Source organism: Aegilops tauschii, chromosome 6 (assembly GCF_002575655.3).
Source record: "Aegilops tauschii subsp. strangulata cultivar AL8/78 chromosome 6, Aet v6.0, whole genome shotgun sequence".
Classification (NCBI taxonomy): Eukaryota; Viridiplantae; Streptophyta; class Magnoliopsida; order Poales; family Poaceae; genus Aegilops; species Aegilops tauschii.
Window position 1 is genome coordinate 433,224,236 of NC_053040.3, and position 8,307 is coordinate 433,232,542.

Consider the following 8,307-nt stretch of genomic DNA (forward strand, 5'->3'; position numbering starts at 1 on the left):
CCAGGACATGTTGCTGAAGTTGAAAGCGGTTTGTATTCTGGTGGAACAGTTATACACCGGCACACAACGCACTCTAGTGAAGGAAATATGCCCTAGAGGCAATAATAAAGTTATTATTTATTTCCTTAATTCATGATAAATGTTTATTATTCATGCTAGAATTGTATTAACCGGAAACTTAGTACATGTGAATACATAGACAAAACATCTAGTCCCTAGTATGCCTCTACTTGACTAGCTCGTTAATCGAAGATGGTCAAGTTTCCTAACCATAGACATGTGTTGTCATTTGATGAACGGGATGGCATCATTAGGAGAATGATGTGATGGACATGACCCATCCGTTAGCTTAGCATTATGATCGTGTTAGTTTCATTGCTACTGCTTTCTTCATGACTTATACAAGTTCCTCAGACTATGAGATTATGCAACTCCCGAATACCGAAGGAACACTTTGTGTGCTACCAAACGTCACAATGTAAAAGGGTGATTATAAAGGCGCTCTACAGGTGTCTCCGAAGGTGTTTGTTGGGTTGGCATAGATCGAGATTAGGATTTGTCACTCCGTGTTTCGGAGAGGTATCTCTGGGCCCTCTCGGTAATACTCATCACTATAAGCCTTGCAAGAATTGTGACTAATGAGTTAGTTGCGGGATGAAGTATTACGGAATGAGTAAAGAGACTTGCCAGTAACGATATTGAACTAGGTATTGAGATACCGACGATCGAATCTCGGGCAAGTACCATACCGATGACAAAGGGAACAACGTATGTTGTTATGCGGTTTGACCGATAAAGATCTTCGTAGAATATGTAGGAACCAATATGAGCATCCAGGTTCCGCTATTGGTTATTGACCGGAAACGTGTCTCGGTCATGTCTACATAGTTCTCGAACCCGTAGGGTCCGCACGCTTAACGTTCGATGACGATTGGTATTATGAGTTTATGTGTTTTGATGTACCGAAGGTAGTTCAGAGTCCCGGATGTGATCACGGACATGACGAGGAGTCTCAAAATGGTCGAGACATAAAGATCGATATATTGGAAGCCTATGTTTGGACATCGGAATGGTTCCGGATGAGTTCGGGCATTTACCGGAGTACCGGGGGTTACCGGAACCCTCCCGGGGAGCATATGGGCCTTAATGGGCCTTAGTGTGAGAGGAGAGAAGGCAGCCTAGGAGGGGGCACCCCCCAAGCCCAATCCGAATTGGGTGATGGGGCCAGCCCCCTTTCCTTTCTCCTTCCCCCTCTTCCTTCTATTCTTAGTGGGACTAGGAAAGGGGGAGTCCTACTCCCACTAGGAGGAGGACTCCTCCACCTTGGCGCGCCTAGAGAGGTCGGCCGGCCTCCCCCCTCCCTCCTTTATATAGGTCGGGAGGGGGGCACCCTAGAACACACAAGTTGATATTGTTTAGCCGTGTGCGGTGCCCCCCTCCACAGTTACACACCTCGGTCATATTGTCGTAGTGCTTAGGCGAAGCCCTACGCCGGTAACTTCACCATCACCGTCACCATGCTGTCGTGCTGACGAAACTCTCCCTCGGCCTCAACTGGATCAAGAGTACAAGGGACGTCCCCGAGCTGAACGTATGCTGATCGTGGAGGTGCCGTACGTTCAGTGCTAAGATCGGTCGGATCGTGAAGACGGACGACTACATCAACCGGGTTGTCATAACGCTTCCGCTTTCGGTATACGAGGGTACGTGGACACACTCTCCCCTCTCATTGCTATGCATCACATAGATAGATCTTGCGTGATCGTAGGAAATTTTTGAAATTACCGCGTTCCCCAACAGTGGCATCCGAGCCAGGTCTATGCGTAGATGTTATATGCACGAGTAGAACACAAAGAGTTGTGGGCGATAATAGTCATACTGCTTACCAGCATGTCATACTTTATTCGGAGGTATTGTTGGATGAAGCGGCTCAGACCGACATTACGCGTACGCTTACGCGAGACTGGTTCTACCGACGTGCTTTGCACATAGGTGGCCGGTGAGTGTCTGTTTCTCCAACTTTAGTTGAATCGAGTGTGGCTACGCCCGGTCCTTGTTGAAGGTTAAAACAACACACTTGACAAAAAATCGTTGTGGTTTTGATGCGTAGGTAAGAACGGTTCTTGCTAGAAGCCCGTAGCAGCCACGTAAAACTTGCAACAACAAAGTGGAGGATGTCTAACTTGTTTTTGCAGGGCTTGCTGTGATGTGATATGGTCAAGCATGATGTGCTATAAATTGTTGTATGAGATGATCATGTTTTGTAACAAAGTTATCGGCAACTGGCAGGAGCCATATGGTTGTCGCTTTATTGTATGCAATGCAATCGCCATGTAATTGCTTTACTTTATCACTAAGCGGCAGCGATAGTCGTAGTAACAATAGGTGGCAAAACGACAATGATGCTACGATGGAGATCAAGGTGTCGCGCCGGTGACGTTGGAGATCATGACGATGCTTCGGTGATGGAGATCATGAGCACAAGATGATGATGTCCATATCATGTCACATATTTTGATTGCATGTGATGTTTATCCTTTATGCATCTTATTTTGCTTAGAATGTCGGTAACATTATAAGATGATCCCTTACTAAATTTCAAGGTACAAGTGTTCTCCCTGAGTATGCACCGTTGCTACAGTTCGTCGTGTCGAGACACCACATGATGATCAGGTGTGATAAGCTCTACGTTCACATACAACGGGTGCAAGCCAGTTTTGCACACGCAGAATACTCTGGTTAAACTTGACAAGCCTAGCATATGCAGATATGGCCTCGGAACACGGAGACCGAAAGGTCGAGCGTGAATCATATAGTAGATATGATCAACATAGTGATGTTCACCATTGAAAACTACTCCATCTCACGTGATGATCGGACATGGTTTAGTTAATTTGGATCACGTGATCACTTAGATGATTAGAGGGATGTCTATCTAAGTGGGAGTTCTTAAGTAATATGATCAATTGAACTTTAATTTATCATGAACTTAGTACCTGATAGTATTTTGCATGTCTATGTTGTTGTAGATCAATAGCCCGTGCTACCGTTCCTTTGAATTTTAATGTGTTCCTAGAGAAAGCTAAGTTGAAAGATGATGGCAGCAACTACACGGACTGGGTCCGTAACTTGAGGATTATCCTCATTGCTGCATAGAAGAATTACGTCCTGGAAGCACCGCTAGGTGCCAGGCCTGCTGCAGATGCTACTGACGACGTTAAGAACGTCTAGCAGAGCAAAGCTGATGACTACTCGATAGTTCAGTGTGCCATGCTTTACGGCTTAGAATCGGGACTTCAAAGACGTTTGAACGTCATGGAGCATATGAGATGTTCCAAGAGTTGAAGTTAATATTTCAAGCAAATGCCCGAGTTGAGAGATATGAAGTCTCCAACAAGTTCTACAGCTGCAAAATGGAGGAGAATAGTTCTGTCAGTGAGCACATACTCAAAATGTCTGGGTATCATAATCACTTGACTCAGCTGGGAGTTGATCTTCCAGTTGATTGTGTCATTGATAGAGTTCTTCAATCACTGCCACCAAGCTATAAAGGCTTCGTGATGAACTATAATATGCAAGGGATGGACAAGACTAGTCCCGAGCTCTTCGCGATGCTAAAGGCCGCGGAGGTAGAAATCAAAAAGGAGCATCAAGTGTTGATGGTCAATAAGACCACGAGTTTCAAGAAAGAGGCAAAGGGAAGAAAGGGAACTTCAAGAAGAACGGCAAAAAGGTTGCTGGTCAAGAGAAGAAACCCAAGTCTGGACCTAAGCCTAAAACTGAGTGCTTCTACTCCAAAGGGACTGGTCACTAGAAGCGGAATTGCCCCAAGTATTTGGCGGATAAGAAGGATGGCAAAGTGAAAGGTATATTTGATATACATGTTATTGATGTGTACTTAACTAATGCTTGCAGTAGCGCCTGGGTATTTGATACTGGTTCTGTTGCTCATATTTGCAACTCGAAACAGGGGCTACGGATTAAGCAAAGATTGGCTAAGGACGAGGTGACGATGCGCGTGGGAAATGGTTCCAAAGTCGATGTGATCGCGGTCGGCACGCTACCTCTACATCTACCATCGGGATTAGTTTTAGAACTGAATAATTGTTATTTGGTGCCACCGTTGAGCATGAACATTATATCTGGATCTTGTTTGATGCGAGACGGTTATTCATTTAAATCAGAGAATAATGGTTGTTCTATTTATATGAGTAATATCTTTTATGGTCATGCACCCCTGATGAGTGGTCTATTTTTGTTGAATCTCGATAGTAGTAATACACATATTGATAGTGTTGAAGCCAAAAGATTGAAGTTTAATAATGATAGTGCAACTTATTTGTGGCACTGCCGTTTGGGTCATATCGGTGTAAAGCGCACGAAGAAACTCCATACTGATGGACTTTTGGAATCACTTGATTATGAATCACTTGGTGCTTGCGAACCGTGCCTTATGGGCAAGATGACTAAAACTCCGTTCTCCGAAACAATGGAACGAGCTACTGACTTGCTGGAAATAATACATACCGATGTATGCGGTCCAATGAGTATTGATGCTCGTGGTGGGTATCATTATTTTCTTACCTTCACGGATGATTTAAGCAGATATGGTTATATCTACTTAATGAAGCATAAGTCTGAAACATTTGAAAAGTTCAAAGAATTTCAGAGTGAAGTGGAAAATCATCGTAACAAGAAAATAAAGTTTCTACGATCTGATCGTGGAGGAGGATATTTGACTTACGAGTTTGGTCTTCATTTGAAACAACATGGGATAGTTTCACAATTAACGCCACCTGGAACACCACAGCGAAATGGTGTGTCTGAACGTCGTAACCGTACTTTATTAGATATGGTGCGATCTATGATGTCTCTTACTGATTTACCGCTATTGTTTTGGGGTTATGCTTTAGAGACGGTTGCATTCACTTTAAATAGGGCACCATCAAAATCCATTGAGATGACGCCTTACGAACTGTGGTTTGGCAAGAAACCAAAGTTGTCATTTCTTAAAGTTTGGGGCTGCGATGCTTATGTGAAAAAGCTTCAACCTGATAAGCTCGAACCCAAATCAGAGAAGTGCGTCTTCATAGGATGCCCAAAGGAAACTGTTGGGTACACCTTCTATCATAGATCTGAAGGCAAAATCTTTGTTGCTAAAAATGGATCCTTTCTAGAGAAGGAGTTTCTCTCGAAAGAAGTGAGTGGGAGGAAAGTAGAACTTGATGAGGTAACTGTACCTGCTCCCTTATTGGAAATTAGTTCATCACAGAAATCAGTTCCTGTGATTCCTACACCAATTAGTGAGGAAGCTAATGATGATGATAATGAAGCTTCAGATCAAGTTACTACCGAACCTCGTAGGTCTTCCAGAGTAAGATCCGCACCGGAGTGGTATGGTAATCATGTTCTGGAAGTCATGTTACTAGACCATGATGAACCTACGAACTACGAGGAAGCGATGATGAGCCCAGATTCCGCGAAATGGCTTGAGGCCATGAAATCTGAGATGGGATCCATGTATAAGAACAAAGTGTGGACTTTGGTAGACTTGCCCGATGATCGTCAAGCCATAGAAAATAAATGGATCTTTAAGAATAAGACTGACGCAGACGGTAATGTTACTGTTTACAAAGCTCGACTTGTTGCGAAAGGTTTTCGACAAGTTCAAGGAGTTGACTACGATGAGACTTTCTCACCTTTAGCGATGCTTAAGTGTGTCCGAATCATGTTAGCAATTGCTGCATTTTATGGTTATGAAATTTGGCAAATGGATGTCAAAACTGCATTCCTGAATGGATTTCTGGAAGAAGAGTTGTATATGATGCAACCGGAAGGTTTTGTCGATCCAAAGGGTGCTAGCAAAGTGTGCAAGCTCCAGCGATCCATTTATGGACTGGTGCAAGCCTCTTGGAATTGGAATAAACGCTTTCATAGTGTGATCAAAGCATATGGTTTTATACGGACTTTTGGAGAAGCCTGTATTTACAAGAAAGTGAGTGGGAGCTCTGTAGCATTTCTGATCTTATATGTAGATGACATATTGTTGATTGGAAATGATATAGAATTTCTGGATAGCATAAAGGGATACCTGAATAAGAGTTTTTCTATGAAAGACCTTGGAGAAGCTGCTTACATATTGGGCACCAAGATCTATAGAGATAGATCAAGACGCTTAATTGGACTTTCACAAAGCACATACCTTGATAAGTTTTGAAGAAGTTCAAAATGGATCAGTCATAGAAAGGGTTCTTGCCTGTGTTAAAGGTGTGAAGTTGAGTCAGACTCAAAGCCTGACCACCGCCGAAGATAAAGAGAAAATGAAAGTCATTCCCTATGCTTCAGCCATAGGTTCTATCATGTATGCAATGTTGTGTACTAGACCTGATGTATGTCTTGCTATAAGCATAGCAGGGAGGTACCAAAGTAATCCCGGAGTGGAACACTGGACAGCGGTCAAGAACATCCTGAAATACCTAAAAAGGACTAAGGATATGTTTCTCGTTTATGGAGGTGAAAAAGAGCTCGTCGTAAATGGTTACGTCGATGCAAGCTTTGACACTGATCCGGATGACTCTAAGTCGTAAACCGGATACGTATTTTTATTGAATGGAGGAGCTGTCAGTTGGTGCAGTTCCAAGCAGAGCGTCGTGGCGGGATCTACGTGTGAAGCGGAGTACAATGCTGCTTGGGAAGCAGCGAATGAAGGAGTTTGGATGAAGGAGTTCATATCCAATATAGGTGTCATACCTAGTGCATCGGGTCCAATGAAAATCTTTTGTGACAATACTGGTGCAATTGCCTTGGCAAAGGAATCCAGATTTCACAAGAGAACCAAGCACATCAAGAGACGCTTCAATTCCATCCGTCATCAAGTGTCGGAAGGGGACATAGAGATTTGCAAGATACACACGGATCTGAATGTTGCAGACCCGTTGACTAAGCCTCTCTCACGAGCAAAACATGATTAGCACCAAAGCTCCATGGGTGTTAGAATCATTACTATGTAATCTAGATTATTGACTCTAGTGCAAGTGGGAGACTGAAGGAAATATGCCCTAGAGGCAATAATAAAGTTATTATTTATTTCTTTAATTCATGATAAATGTTTATTATTCATGCTAGAATTGTATTAACCGGAAACTTAGTACATGTGTGAATACATAGACAAAACATATAGTCCCTAGATGCCTCTACTTGACTAGCTCGTTAATCAAAGATGGTTAAGTTTCATAACCATAGACATGTGTTGTCATTTGATGAACGGGGTCACATCATTGGGAGAATGATGTGATGGACATGACCCATCCGTTAGCTTAGCATTATGATCGTGTTAGTTTCATTGCTACTGCTTTCTTCATGACTTATACAAGTTCCTCAGACTATGAGATTATGCAACTCCCAAATACCGGAGGAACACTTTGTGTGCTACCAAACATCACAACGTAAAAGGGTGATTATAAAGGTGCTCTACAGGTGTCTCCGAAGGTGTTTGTTGGGTTGGCATAGATAGAGATTAGGATTTGTCACTCCATGTTTCGGAGAGGTATCTCTGGGCCCTCTCGGTAATACTCATCACTATAAGCCTTGCAAGCATTGTGACTAATGAGTTAGTTGCGGGATGAAGTATTACGGAATGAGTAAAGAGACTTGCCAGTAACGAGATTGAACTAGGTATTGAGATACCAACGATCGAATCTCGGGCAAGTAACATACCGATGACAAAGGGAACAACGTATGTTATTATGTATTTTGACCGATAAAGATCTTCGTAGAATATGTAGGAACCAATATGAGCATCCAGGTTCCGCTATTGGTTATTGACCGGAGATGTGTCTCGGTCATGTCTACATAGTTCTCGAACCCGTAGGGTCCGCACGCTTAACGTTCGATGACGATTGGTATTATGAGTTTATGTGCTTTGATGTACCGAAGGTACTTTGGAGTCCCGGATGTGATCACGGACATGACGAGGAGTCTCGAAATGGTCGAGACATAAAGATCGATATATTGGAAGCCTATGTTTGGACATCGGAATGGTTCCGGATGAGTTCGGGCATTTACCGGAGTACCGGGGGTTACCGGAACCCTCCCGGGGAGCATATGGGCCTTAATGGGCCTTAGTGGGAGAGGAGAGAAGGCAGCCTAGGAGGGGGCGCCCTCCCAAGCCCAATCAGAATTGGGTGAGGGGGCCAGCCCCCCTTTCCTTTCTCCTTCCCCCTCTTCCTTCTATTCCTAGTGGGACTAGGAAAGGGGGAGTCCTACTCCCACTAGGAGGAGGAGGACTCCCCCCTTGGCGCGCCTAGA